The sequence below is a fragment of the Dermochelys coriacea genome, chromosome 28, assembly GCF_009764565.3.
Source record: "Dermochelys coriacea isolate rDerCor1 chromosome 28, rDerCor1.pri.v4, whole genome shotgun sequence".
In the NCBI taxonomy this organism is placed as follows: domain Eukaryota; kingdom Metazoa; phylum Chordata; order Testudines; family Dermochelyidae; genus Dermochelys; species Dermochelys coriacea.
In genome coordinates, this window is record NC_050095.1 from 4345728 (window position 1) to 4360938 (window position 15211).

General features: G+C 49.8%; 1 protein-coding gene and 1 non-coding gene across 7 annotated transcripts in view; both read left to right on the forward strand.

The window, feature by feature from the left end:
* The window catches only part of LOC119849376 (zinc finger protein 420-like), a 3142523-nt gene that overhangs the window by 1675846 nt on the left and 1451466 nt on the right, over positions 1-15211 (forward strand). The gene's annotated exons all lie outside the window — the stretch shown is intronic.
* Positions 13273-13344, forward strand: TRNAA-CGC. The gene has a single exon. It is a non-coding gene; the product is annotated as a tRNA-Ala (tRNA).

Below are 15211 nucleotides of genomic sequence, written 5' to 3' on the forward strand. Positions count from 1 at the left end.
TAATTCCAGTTCTGCAGTTTCTTCTTGAACTCTGTTTTTGAAGTTTTTTGGTTGAAAAATGGTCACTTTTAAGTCTGTTATTGAGTGTCCAGGGAGTTTGAAGTTTTCTCCTACTGGTTTTTGAATGTTACAATTCTTGATGTCTCAATTGTGTCCATTTATTCTTTTCTATAGACACTGTCCGGTTTGTCCTATGTACATGGCATAGGGGTATTGATGGCACATATCACATTGGTAGATGTGCAGGTGAACAAGCCCCTGATGGTGCGGCTGATGTGGTTAGGTTCTATGATGGTGTCCCTTGAATAGACCGAAACAAGAGACATTTCCTGAGTAAGATCATTGAGAGGCAAGAGAGTGCATTTTATTTTGACAGTTTCAGAGTAGCAGCCGTGTTAGTCTGTATTCGCAAAAAGAAAAGGAGTACTTGTGGCACCTTAGAGACTAACACATTTATTAGAGCATAAGCTTTCGTGAGCTACAGCTCACTTCATTGGATTCCACCAAATGCATCCGATGAAGTGAGCTGTAGCTCACGAAAGCTTATGCTCTAATAAATTTGTTAGTCTCTAAGGTGCCAAAAGTACTCATTTTATTTTGGGCTCACCAAATATCCAAAAAAAGTACACTTAAGGCAGCAAGGTCAAGAACCCAATGTCAGGCTTAAACCCAGGCCCTGAGATTAAGGGTCTCACGCTCTCCTAACTGAGCTAGCCAGGCTGTCTGTAGTACCTCTTGAAAGGCACTGTCACAGTGTAGAAGGATCCCTAAGGAAGTTTCTTTGCAAGTTGAGATTCCTTTTCTGACATTTGCCTTCTGACTTCATTCCTTCACTCTCCAGCCAGCAAACAGGGGCTATTACAAGGCTGGTTAGATGCTGATTTCTACATCAGAGAGCTGGGGTCGATTTACCAGCTGGTCAGAGAAAGAAGCACAAGAGGGTGGAATTTAGTGTTCTCCCACCAGCGGGTGATGCCGTTTGACTCATATAGTGGGCGAGAGTCAGAAAAAGCTTCTCAGCTCCCAGAGAGGGGGTAGACAAGTCAGCTCCCCCCCAAGCCACACACACAGTTTTGCAGGATATCAGACCCCCTGGAGAGAAGGTCCTCAAAGAAAATGTGGCCCTAGGAGTGCCAGAGAATGGAATCACTGTTTGCCTTATGAGGTGGGTGAGGGAAAACTGCCAATTCTTAGGTCCCTCCAGCATCTGATGAAACCATTTGTGGGAAAGGGTCCAGGGTAGCCAAGGAGGACAAGGAGAGGACAGAAGGGCTTGCAGCTGGTATATAATCCCCATGCTCCTAGTATCAGCGGCCTGAGAGAAGCAGGGTTAAGCACTTTGTCGGCTTCCTAGAGCTCAGCGCTCACAAAATGAGAGCTACGCGAGGGGGCAGCTAAAGCAATGAGACCTATGAAAATGAATCAGCCTCCCATCAGGTGGCATCAACCCTCTTCTCTGGGTTTCTATCCCAGAAATACTGTCAGCTCAATGATTTTTTCCCCTGGCAGAGGCTCCAGGTTATAAACAGAAGAAGAAGTGGAGAGGACTGCACTTGGGTCAATGAAAGCAGAGCAGAATTGCTCCTCTGGTGATTTCTTTGTTTTGCTCCTGTGATGCTGATGGAGGAACCAAAGCATAATTTGAGATTGTGACACCATGTCATCCATTTTTTGGGCTCACTGAGCACAGGGGATACTTCACTCTCTGTTCTTGTCCCTTCAGGGCAATGGAGAATGGAGCAGTGTCTGAGATTGGTGAAGTAAGAGCCTGAGAAAGCAAAAGTTGGCTGTCAGAAAGAAATGGCACTACCTGGTGCTTTAAGTGGTGGGCTCTGGTGTTTTAACAGCTGTGTCCTTTGTTCAATTCCAACAGAAAAATAGAAGTTTTTAAACAAAAATCTCCATTCATTCCGCATTTGAAATTGGAAGCAAAAGAGGGCTCCTTGACCTTATCAACAATGGAGAGAATGGCTTTTTTTCTCAGCAAATATTTTAAAAAAGCACTGACTTGAGCTGCAGATCTCATTTCATTGGTATTTATAATGGAATGATTCTCTCTAGTGTAGACAGAAATTCTTCAGCTAGCCTCAGATTCCACAGGAATACTAGAAGCAACTGTGTCTAACTAATATCTGCCTTTGTTTCGAGAACAGGAATGTCTGAGTTTTCCATGGACATTTCCCTTCTAGTGCCTCAGGCCTCATCTAACAATACAAGAAACCGAAACACAGTCAAATACATGGAAAGTTTCTCACCAAAGGGTTCACTGACCAGGCCGGGGGGAAAGTTTTGCCCGAACACTTGGTTATAATATGCCTCCCTGATCTTAAATGGAAAGCAAGGAGATAACTCTCTGAGCACACAACCAGAGTAGGTAGGGCATCCACATATGACTCAGAACTACAGGTTGTGAGTCTCACGTTCTACATTATCAATGTACTTTGCTCTTCTCCCTCCACCTGGATACTGAACAGCCAAGCCTGCCTCCCCTCAAGCCATGCCAAGTCTCTTCTGGATAAGGAGCATAGAATTTACCCAACTAGGTGGCCTGAATGCACAGCTTTGGAGGATGTTTGCATTCCCTCCAACTTCTATCATAAAATTCTAAGCAGTTGGTGTTGTAATGTTACCGGAGAGGTTGAAATGAGGCCATTTCTTCAGGCAGAAGACAATGATTGTGTCAAAAGAAAGATTTGAACCCACGACTCAACATGGCACCCAGAAGACCAAATGACAGAAAAACACAGCTTTGGATTTGACATAGTAGACCACTTGGTCAGCCTGAGGCTGTTAATAAAGTGATTTATCTGTGTTGGATTTCTTTAATTTGTTATGAATTCTTCAGGGAGGCGGAGATGGCACATCTCTTTCAACTTCTAGAGACCTTCTACAGCACAGCTGATTTTTATATGTAGTCTAACTGCTCACTTTTTAAGTAAATAAAAGATGGCTGCTAGCATTCTGAGAAAGTAATGTTGAACATCAAACTCCTGCATGGTGGGCCAGATGGCCAAGCAACCAGAACCCACAACTGCTACCACCTTTTGTTTTCAAGATAGCTCAGCCCTCAATGTGTTGAGCCTTTCTGAAAACCTGGCCAAAATGTTTGTTACTTAAATAAGAGCTGAGTTTTTCTGAAAATCTACCTCTAGAGGTGGGGGTGAGACCTTCTGAAAATTCTGGCCTATGTGTCTGGAAGCTCAAAGAACCTTGAGAATTTTTATCATGTGCTAGAACCTGATGAGAAAATCTTCCTTCTGTAGAACTCAGCAGAGATTTTCTCATAGATCTACAATCACAATGTTTCATCTTGATCCCAGTTTTAGGTATCAACAAAATGCATTTATTGTATTTTATATGCAATGGGACACAAACACCCCTTGGGTAGAGGATAGAAGTAGGTCGGCCACTAAACCACATTGTCTTTCATCAGTAGCTACCTGAGCAAGGTAGTAACCAGTGGCCAATAGGTGAAAGGCCCATTGTCCATGCTTAGACCACTTCAGCAGCTAGACCTCAGGAATGGAAGAGGCTAATGGTCACTTTCTCTGGGATGATACTTCCAAAGACTTGTCTATAGCCCTGGGTGAAAGGTTTTTTGGATGAATATTTTATTTACTGAGATATTTTGGTTTGACCAAAAATGATTTTTTTTTAGTTTTGTTTCAGCAAGAAAACTGAAAAAAAAATTATCTGGGGTATATCTGAATCATGATGATGATTATTTTATTGGTTTGGCTAGCTAGCAAGAAAAACAACAAATGATTTTCACAGCTCTATTTGTATAAACAATCCACATTGGGAACATGCCTAATTTCCGCTATGAGGATCTCGAAAAGTTTGATTTGTTCGATATGTGTTCATGAAAAGTTTCCCTGACTGGGAATTGAACCCAGGCCATGTTAGTAAGAGTGTAAAATTCTAACTACAAGACCACCAGGGAAGTCACAGTTATTCAGCCTCCTCACGCTGCTCCTTAATCGCAACCCATGGCTCCCTCCTTTGCTCCAGCAACACGTGCGTCAGACCCCCTCAGGAAGTTTTTCTTTCAAGGTTTCATGCATGAGTCTCCATGTGGATTTTACAGTATGTTGGAAATATCTATATTAAATATGCTAGCAGGGTTTGAATGAGCTCTCCCCTGACATCTAGTGATGAGCTTTGGAAGAGGACTTCAGGAGCTGATCTCATTTTCATGGTCACAGCCACTCTGCCTAGGTGCTCAGCATGATGGGATTGCTTGCTGAAATGATCACTTTTGGCTGGTGTTGTATTCCCAGTCTCCTTGTTTTTGGGGCAGGAGTGATAAAGCATTGTTCTCCTTGTTATGTGAATCAAGGGCAGCAGAACTGTACTTGGCAGACTCCGATTGAGAGACTCACCCTCAAGTGAATAGCACTTGCTAGGCAGGGCACATGGGTTCCAAAACCAAGTGGGCTAAGAAATGTGCTGGGTTAAAATCATAAATGCTACAACTGAGGTGATAGACCTCTTTTTGGATAGAGTGGTTGGGGAGGGTGTTCCCAGACAACAGAGTGAGTTTGGTGCTTTCTTATTTTCCCCTTTTCCTATCTAGGATGGGAGGTGAACTCTACAGAGGCATCTCTGGCCTTGTGCTGACTAATGACAACAACTATGAGTGAGGTGCAGAGAGGGGATGGCTCATAGTAAAGGATATTTGGTTGCTGGATTTAAGAACCTGAGGGAAAAGAGAACTGCCCAGCTTACCTGGGGGTGGGTCTTTTGCTCAGGGTTTATGTTTATGTTTTGGGGCTGCTGACGTGACTTCTACTAACCCTGGGCTTACATTGCGATGTAGACATACCCTGAGAGTGCATCTATAGTGTGAAAAAAGCCCTGCAGCCTGGCTTGCCTGGATCATCTGACTTGGGCTCCTGGGGCTCAGGTTGTGGGGCTAAAAGCTGCAGTGTAGACATTTGGGTTCAGACTGTAGCCTGGGCTCAGTGACCCTCACCCCTCATGGAGTCTCAGAGGATGGGCTCAAGCCCAAGCATCTACACTATATTTTTATTACCCTGCAGCACAAGTCCCAAAGGCCTGAATCATCTGACCCAGAATTTGAGAAGAGTGACTGGGGTGTGTTAATGGCAGTGTAGACATACTGTTAGGGTATGTCCACACTGCAATGAAAGACCCTGGCTGTCCCGTGCCACCTCTGGCTCCTGGGGCTTGGACTGTGGGGTGATAAGTTGCTTAGTAGACATCTCAGCTCAGGCTCAGTACCGGGCTCTGGGACTCTACAAGGTTGGGAGGGAATTTGGCAAGTGAAAAAGGTAAAATGGCAGTGGAGTATTCCCCTGGATTCAGTGGCGCTTTTCCATTGGTCTGTCTGCTTTGGGGCAGGGACAATAACAAGTCCTGCTGCATTCGTTATTTCAAAGGGTGATTTAGGATTTTTATTCTCACACATGGTGCACAAAGCGGTTCTCAACCCTCGATTTAAACTAAATGAGATGCCTACAGATTCTGGCAGTCATAGTGAGCCATTTGGTGTGAGAGCTCAGACCCGCCCCTGTCCCAGAGGGAGGGGATCATCTGTGAGGGGACTGGAACACTGACCTATCAGCTCTTAACACCCAAACTTTCTGTAGCTCTATTATCAGTGCCTGTGAGTTTTATTGAAACCATAAAAACAGAAATACTGGGCTAGACCAAAGGCCCATCTAGCTCTGTATCTTGTTTTCTGACAGTAGCCAATACCAGGTGCCCCAAAAGCCACTCAAGAAGGCACCACTGGAAGTTGAAGCCAGGATCTCATGTTTACAAACCAGGTGCTTCAGCCAGCTAAGCCATGGTGCCTGCCTGTGGTGAAGGCACAGCGCGTGCCCACACCTGACTTCCTGCCAGACCCCACCTGGGCCTGAGAAACTTTACTTGTGTTTGGATTCTGCAAAGCAGAGGAGCAGGTGAAGTTTTCCTTGCAAGCTGGGTGTGTGTGAATCTTTGGCCCGATCTGTACTACAAAGTTACTTCAACATAATTATATTGCTCAGGCATGAGAAATACTCACTACACTCCCTCAGTCGCCAGCTTTTGGCTGGTGTACACACTGCGGTGCCACCTCTGGGGACAAAACTACCCTGTTTTGGCGACAAAATAAAACCACCTCGACGAGAGGCCTAGAGCTTTTTGCAGCAAAGTTAAAGCGCCAAAGTGACAGTGTAGACACTGCCGTTCATTAGATCACCATAACTGGCCTCTGCCAGTATCCCACAATGCCCGCCTTGAACTCGCCTGCCCTGCATTCCTGCTACAGAGGCTGGGTCCCTCCCCTTTCATCGCTCCGGGAAGTTGTGACGGCTGAGCCTCCGGCTCCGCTCCAGCAGCCAGGAGCAAATCACCGCCGTGGGATGCTGCTCTCTCCCGCACTGCGAATACAGAGCAGGGGTGGTGGAAACTTCCTGACAGTGGGGGAGCCATCGGCGTTCAAACTGTGACGCCACCATGACACCCCTTTCTCCCCAGCCCTCACTCACTCTGACCCTTCTCCCTGATGCCACCCCCCCGAGGCCACACCCACACAACGCCTCTTCCCCCAAGACTCCACCTTGTTCCTCCCTCTGTTGTTGGGCTGGGAAAAAGTGCTGGGCCTATGGCCCTCTAAACCCCCCTCGTGCTGCACCCCTGACACACAGCCAGGCTGGCAGCAGCATGTGTGTGTGTATGTGACAGAGTCAGCTGTGCTGTGCTGAGCCAGTGCGAGAAGTGGGGGCTGATGTCGGGGCTGTCCCCCTCCCTCTGCCTCAGGACAGGGGTGTCCTCCTCCCCCAGACTCAGGACTGGGGTGTCCCCCTCCCCCAGACTCAGGACTGGTTGCTTCCAGCAGCTGTCTGAACTTAGAGGCAACATGCCAACACGCTCACTCTTCTGCAACACACACACTCCCCAAACACACACACTGTCTCTCCCCAACACACACACACTCTCTGTCACACACTGTCTGTCCGCCACGCACACTGAAGCTGAAAAGCAGCTGGCAATCTAGTCGGATGCCCATGGAGCAATGAGACAGAGCAACCTGCATCATGTGATGCTGTACTGGCCCATGCGCCATTGCAAGCCCTTCCCAAAGCACCCTGCGGCCAGTTGCACAGTGGGATAGCGACCCACAATGCACTGCTCTCTGTGGCGATCCAAGAGCTGCTAGGGTGGACGCGCTCTGGTGACACGAGAAGTCTAGTGTAGACATGCAACAGCGGTTTAATTAAAATGCTATAACTAAAGCGGCCTAACTCTCTAGTGTAGACATTGCCTGAGAGTGAGACAAGGCCTAACTCCCATTGGTACCAAGGATGCTAAGGCACTGAAACTAAAGAGCCACAACTTCCTCTGTAGTTGGCAGGATTCAAACCTGCCCATGCAGACCCCCCCCATGGATTTTTAATCCACCACCTTAACCACTCAGCCACAACTACTTGCTTTATGCAGCTCTCTCACTACCCTCTAAATCTGTTCTCGCTGAGGGACCATTTCCAGTTGTTTCCTCAGACCAGCTTCCACAGCACACTCACTGCTGTGCCGTTGTGTAAGTGCGTCCATGGCTGAACAAGAGTTCCTGCTCATTTCCCTTCTGGCGGGAGCATGATGAGAGTGTGTTTGTGGCTAATGATGTTGCCGTAGATTGTAAAATTCCTGCCTTGATAATTCAGACAGTCCCTTTCCTGTCATATCCCCAGTACATCAGTGATTGCCATAGCAGGGGGCAGATTTCTCTGGGGCACAGAGCTTTGCCAGGGGGTTGGTGTCTCCTTTCTTTCCTCACTCTGGAGGAAACTCAGCTTTTCATTCCATCTTTAATGTGTCATGGAATAATAATAGCAGCATGAAGAAAGAGGAGGGCAGGGTGGGTCTCAGGGGAGGGGCAGAGAGGTTCGAGCAGCAGACAGGGCAGGTGCCTCGGGGAGGGGCACAGAGGTGCGAGTGGTGGGCAGGGCAGGGGAGGTCGGGGAGGGGACGGAGAGGCATGGGTGGCAGGCTGGGTGGGTCTCATGGGTGGGGCTGAGAGGTGGGAGCGGCAGCCATGGTGGGTCCAGGGGAATACTTCACTGTGTTTTTACCATTTCCACTTGCTAAACTCCCCTCCCAACCTTCTGGGCTCCTAGAGCAGGATACTGAGCCTGAGCCAAGACACGTACACGGCAACTTTACAGCCCAAGCCGCATGACCCTGATTAATGTGACACGGGCCAGCCGTGGGGGGTTCATTGCACTGTAGACGTATCCTAACATTACGTCTGCACAGCGATTAAAACACCCAGGGCACCTGTCTCAGAGCCCGGGGCAGCAGACTCAGGCTTCTGGGGCTGGGGCTGCAAGACTATAAAATGACAGTGGAGACAGATGGGCTTGAGCCCAACCTCTGAGACCCCACAAGGGGTGAGTGTTTCCGAACCCAGGCTTCCGCAGAAGCCCCAATATGTGCACCCCGGTTTTGAGCCCCACAGCTTGACCTGCATGCACTCACATCAGGTGACCCAGGCCAGTCCTGCTGCCATCTTTATCCCGGGAGAGATGGAGTCTAAGGGTACGTCTCCATTGCAATGTCAGCCCAGGTGTGGCAGGCTGTGCTCAAAGCAGAACCCTCATATAATGATGACATGGTTTGTACAGAGTCTGCCTGGCGAGGTATCATTGTAAAAGTTGTGATCTGTTGAACGCTAATACCTGGGTGGATGGTGTGTGCTAGCCTTGTCTGGGAACTGGTGGAGTTTTGCTCTGGGTGCGTTACTGAAATATGTGATGAGGCTGGGAAATGGCCACCACGAGCTTTTCTGGTGCGACACTGGAGGAGCCAGACTCGCTGCTGGCCCAGTAAAGGTATCCACACTCCCAAGGCCTCTTCCAGGAACCATGTACAATGCAGACTTCTCCGAGACAGCCCGGAGACAATGGACACTGCTTGACTCACATCATAGCAGAGGAACTTCCGAACAAGTTGGAAGAGGGGAAGAGACATCATGACTTGGCCTCTCTCCCACTCAACTCAACACTTGGCAACACATCTGGAGGACAAAGACTGAACTGAAATAATTCCGAGATCAGAAGAGAATAGTAATAATCCACTCAAATCAAAGTCCCCAAACAGACTAGTATTGGTTTCCCAGCAGAAAATTTTCAATTTTGGGGATTTTGTTTTCCCACTCAGACCTTTTCAAGGGAAGCCGAGAGAAAATGTTTGAGTTGCTTCCTTCAGAACAGCTTGGCCTAGACACTGTTGCTCTGGGTCACTGTCGTGGCTGAGGGCAGGGGCATTTTAATAATTTGGGCAGGTCCCAGGCTGTTTGGGGGAGATTATGAGGCTGTTACCTTTTGAGATAAAAACTAAGAAACAAAGAACTCTTTGAGAAATCTGGGATTTAGACTTGTTTTATTGACATCAAGGGAGGTCTGAGTTCCTGAGGTTTTTGTTTACAGGAAGCAATGTGGCTTGGTCTGTCATTGTACCAAAGGGGAGATGGTTGTTTGTGAAGTAGGGCAGAAGACAAAATGCACATGATGAGGATGGCATTCAAACCCATGCTTGCAAAGCACAATGGATTAGCAATGCAGCACCTGAACTTCTCAGCCACCTCAGTTAAGCTGTCAAAAAAGGGACAGGAGGAGAAATCTAAGGCCGGCAGAGGTAGGGCCAATAAGGAGATTTAAATACTAAGTGTAAGGAGGGTCTAAATGATGTCCCCCCTCACATCGAGTGACGAGCTGAGGGAAAGACTTCAGGAACAGACCGTGGTTACATAGACAGGCCTATTTTGTCTAGGTATGCAGCAAGTATCCTTCGTATAAAACAAACAAACAAAAAATAAAGGTAATTCTTCTGTTTTCCCACAGTGAGCAAACAAATTGTAAAAAGAAAGGGGTATTTTTAGGCAATAATCTGTCCCCACTAAGGGGCTGGGGAATGTTCATTTTGTTTTCAGACACTTTATGGGCAAGCTGACAGCAGTGGAAGAACAACCCAGAACACCAAGGGTCCACTCTCGCAACAAAAAATTGTGTTCTGTGTTTGTCGTGTTATTACTGTTATTTTGGTGGATATTATAAATTCTTCAGGCGTGACACCCCCTTTTAATTGGGCATGTCATGCTGCCCCTTCAGGATGAAGGGAAAATATACCCTAATTAAAACTCTTGCACCCCCAGTTCACCACCTCCATCCAAATTGTCTGTGACACCCCCATTCCCATGGTGGTCTACCCCCATCCAGAGACCTGTGGTTCTTAATGCAACTGGTTTACAAATGACTATCACTCTGTTCCCCACTGACTGGTATCTCAGCGCAACATTTCCTAACTGTTCTCAGTTTATGAAATTAGGTGAAAGAATGTTGCTATGGGTAATTTCAAACTCATTTGGATTGAATGGGTGGAAATTAAAGAAGAACATCCTTATATGGCGAGCTCTCACAAATTACCTCTGGGAAGGCTGAAAGTCATTGCAGGAAGCTGACTCAGTGGCTCAAATCCAACGCTTGGAATATGCCCTGGGGCTACTGGATAGGGTGGGATTATAACAGGGATTTGCGCTTAGCTCAACTGACTGTTGGTTGGGAAATGTTATTCTAACCCTCAATCAGGGTTGGAAGGGACCTCAGGAGGTCATCTAGTTCAACCCCCTGCTCAAAGCAGGACCAACCCCAACTAAATCATCCTAGCCAGGGCTTTGTCAAGCCGGGCCTTATACACCTCTAAGGAAGGAGATTCCACCACCTCCCTAGGGACCCATTCCAGTCTTCACCAACCTCCTAGGGAAATAGTCTTTCCTAATATCCAACCTAGACCTCCCCCACTGCAACTCGAGACCATTACTCCTTGTTCTGTCATCTGGTACCGCTGAGAAGAGTCTAGGTCCATCCTCTTTGGAACCCCCCTTTCAGGTAGTTGAAAGCAGCTATCAAATCCCTCTCACTCTTCTCTTCTGCAGATTAAATAATCCCAGTTCCCTCAGCCTCTCCTCGTACGTCATGTGCCTCAGCCCCGCAATCATTTTTGTTGCCCTCCCCTGGACTCTCTCCAATTTGTTTCTGTAGTGGGAGGGGGCCCTAAAAACTGGACGCTATGCTCCAGATGTGGCCTCACCAGTGCCAAATAGAGGGGAATAATCACTTCCCTCAATTTGCTTGCAATGCTCCTCCTAATGCAGCCCAATATGACCAGTTACCCATATTGAATGCAGACTCAGCAATATTTGATAAATTGGTTACTCTCCATTCAGTAGGTTATTTCCCACTTATTCCTAAATAATGAAGATGCTCTAAGGGGATGGGAGAGAGCTGTCCCATGTGTGTAGTCAATCCACCTCCCCGAGAGATGGTAGCTATGTCAGTGGGAGAAGCTGTGTCGGTGAGTGTGCAAGCTGTGGGGTCTACACGTGTATAAAAAGTTTAATCAAACCCCATTTTTAAAACCACTGTGGTCCTGGAATGGAAAAGGAGCTCTCTGAGGCAGGACCTGTCCTTCAAAATCCTTAAGATCACTGATTTGCTTTTGCAAATGTCATGGGGGTATGGCTCAGTGGTAGAGTATTTGACTGCAGATCAAGTGGTCTTCTAGTCTAATCTTCCACATACCTATCCCCTTCCTCCCACTACCTCAGCCTTCCCTCCCTTGTGGCACCAAACAAGCCCTAGTGCCCCCAACATCTTCTCCCCTCCCACGGCTCCCTGCGCTCCTCTGCCCTCCCCCACAAGAACTCCTGAATAGGAACCTCACACTGCTCTCATCGTCATTGCGTGGTGGGGTCAAGAGGACTTGCTGTGGCCAGTGTCTCTGAGCTACACCAATTCATCGGAGTCAGAGCCGCACCACGGTTAATACTCAGACTATTGTGCATTTTGCTTGCATTCTGCAGGAGTTCCTCTTAGACGTTTCCCCCGGATTCCAAAATTTCAGGGCTGAGAGCAATATTTTCAAGTGTTTTAAAATCCACTTGCAGACTCACTCTTCTCTAGATTCTCTCCTGTGGGCTCTGAGAAGCAGGATGGGGCCTGTATGATAAAGTCCCTGCAACATTCCCCTTTCATCCCAGGCCTGGGATGTCACCAGTTGCCACCTATCCCCTGGCAGCAACGAAGGATGTTTCCCTCTGTCCAGGAGACACCAGCCGTGGACCAAAGGCAACTTCTCTCCCCGTTCTTGGAATCAAGTTCATGTTTTTACCAGGAGTTAAAGCAGCCCAACCCCCCCGAGTCTGGATTAAAGTCACAAGTTTGCAATCTCTCCCGGAAGACAATTTTTTAATGAGTGGAGTTAAATGAGATGAGTGGAGTTAAATCAGTTCTCAGCCTGAGTCCTTTGCTCTAAATCCTGAGGCTATCGTCCCACCATGGGGCCATTTCCTGCCTCTCTCTCATACAGAAGGACAATTTTCTTTGCACAGATGCAGGAACAGCAAGATCTTTCTCTGTCCCTTATGCAAAGCAGGGCGTCAAATTCCATGGAACCTGCCTCTTCTGTGACGGAAACAACGGAGAAGCAGGGGGCCCTGGGCACATCCAGCCCTGGCTCGGAGATGTTCCCTCCCCTCTTTCTTTATGCTGCTGTTGCAATTTCATGGAATGTCTGGGATGGGAAAAGCCGAGTTTACTCCAGGTGGAGGGAAAAAAGGACCCTGAGAATCTCAGGGCCTCAGGGAAACCCCAACCCCTGCTACCGGGATCACTGAGGTGCTGGGGATTTGAGCAGGAAAGGGATGGTGTGAATTGTCCAGGGGGGGCATGAATCTACAATCTACAATCTACAACTAGATCCACCTCGTTAACCAGCGACACAGGCTGATCTGCTGCAGATAGAAGGGAAACTGGGAGCGATTCTTTGCTGTCGGCCATGGAAAGAGTGACCCGATTGCACCGCAGTGAATGCGCTGGGGAAAGCTGGACTTTACAGGCAGGTGGAAATAGCAGATCCTAGGAACACCTGGAGCCCCCCCCCACCTCTTCCACCAGGATCAGGTGTTGAGCTTCTGACAGCGCCCCCCACCACCGTTACCTTTCAGCAGGGGGTGGCAGCATCACCCAGCCAATGCAGGGGAGAGGGCTGAGTGTATCTCTGCACCGTGAGTCGAGGGCCCACATGCTTTCTCCCCAACACATAAAATCTGGCCCTGCTGCAAAGTGACCCATATGAATCAGCAACCTCCAGGACAGGAGGTTTGGCCCTCGGAGCAGGGGAATGTGTCCCCCATGCTGCTGTTAAGCCCCCGGATGCTCTGGAAAGAGGAGGGCTCTGAGGGGAACCCATCACAAACAGGCCCCATCTGGGGATGTAGCTCAGTGGGAGAGCGCATGCTTCGCATGTATGAGGCCCTGGGTTCAATCCCCAGCATCTCCAAGTTTTCTTTTCACCCGGCTGCTTTGCTCATACCCACCAGGGATGTGGCCCAGGAGTTTCAGTCCTGCTCAAGGAGGGGCAAGTGCCCATTGCGTGACTCATAGAATATCAGGGGTGGAAGGTCTGTGGGGGTTTCTGCTCCTAAGTCACCTCGGCACTTTTAAGATTCCCACCCGCTGGGCTGCTTGGGGCAATGGCGGATGAGAAGGGAGACTCCTCCAGCCCTGGAGGGAAAGGTCCCCTCTGCCCAGACTGAGGGGCAAGGAAACGGAGGGGCAGTCAGTGCTCAGAGAGGAGAGACGTCAGCGATTTACACCCGTCAGGGGACTCTGTCTTTTTGAGGCGAGTGCAGCTGGCTTGGGATGGTGCTGACGATGGATAGAAAACAGGCTGGAGTCAATGACAGATGAGACCAGAGAAGGGGAAGGGGAAGGGGAAGGGAAGAGAAAGGGGAAGGGCAGCTCCACAGAAGGTCCTGGGTGCTCAGATGCTCCAGTTCTAGGTGTGGGCTCTGGGCTGGGGCAGGGGGTTAGGGTGTTGGAGGGGGTGAGGGATGCAGGCTCTGGGAGGGAGTTAGCATGCAGGTGTGGGGTCTTGGCTGGGGCAGGGCATTGGGGTGCAGGAATGGGTGGGTTGGCCAGGTTCTGGGAGGGAGTTCAGGTGCGGGCTTTGGGCTGGGGGAGGAGGTTGGGGTGTGAGAGCAGGTGTGGGGAGAGGCCTCTGGGAGGAAGTTTGGGTGCAGGGTCTGGGTTGGGGTAGGGGGTTGGGGTGTAGGAGGGGTGCAGGGTGCAGGCTCTGGGAGGAAGTTTGGGTGTGGGGTGTGGGCTCTGGGCTGGGATATGGGGATAGGGTGCAGGAGGGGGTGCAGGGAGTGGACTCTGGGGAGGAGTTTGGGTGCAGGGGTGGGCTTTGGGCTGGGGGAGGGGGTTGGTGTGTGAGCAGGTGTGGGGAGAGGCCTCTGGGAGGAAGTTTGGGTGCGGGGTCTGGGTTGGGGTAGGGGGTTGGGGTGTAGGAGGGGGTGCAGGCTCTGGGAGGAAGTTTGGGTGTGGGGTGTGGGCTCTGGGCTGGGGCATGGGGATAGGGGCAGGAGGGAGTGCAGGGGGCGGACTCTGGGAGGGAATTTGGGTGCAGGGGGTTGGGGTCGGGGCTGGAGCTTGGGGTGCAGGAGAGAGTGAGGGGTGCAGCTGTTACCTCAAGCATCTCCCAAAAGCGACCCACACCCCCCTCTGGCAGCAGCTCCTAGGTGGGGGGTCTCTGCGCACCACTGCCCACAGACACCACCCCAGCAGCTCCCGTTGCCACGGTTGGCAGAGTCGGCCCTCGCGGCGGGGCAGCATGTGGAGGGGCAGCCCAGGGACGTGCCATCTGCATCTGGGAGCGGCACTACGCGGAGCGAGGGTGAGCAGGAAGCCGCCTTAGCCCCGTTGTGGTGCCGGTGGTGGCGGTGGGGGTCCCTGGACCATTTTAAATGTCCCGGGGCCAGCAGGCGGGGCTGGGGGAGACACCCAGCCCTGAACTTTGGTGGAGCCAGGCCCCCGTGCTCTTATATTGCTGGAGCATGGGCACCACGGGCCCAGATAACTCGCCGCCCCGGCGGCCGGAGGAACTTCGGTGCTAAGCTACATTTCTGCTTGTTTCTTTTTGGAAGGTTAAATGAATGCAGCCTCTGCTCCGGTCTCGCCCAGTTTAAGGGCCTAACGTTGCTTTGCACAACGATAAATCTCGGCACAAGTTCGAAATGAAATGGAGCAGAACCTGAGGAATGAAAAGCCTCCGGATTCGTCTGTGGGCGTTGACTCCGAACGGGAGCTGGAATTGGACTCGCTTTGTGCCTGCGGCCAGTGAAATATCAGGACAAAGTCGTCCC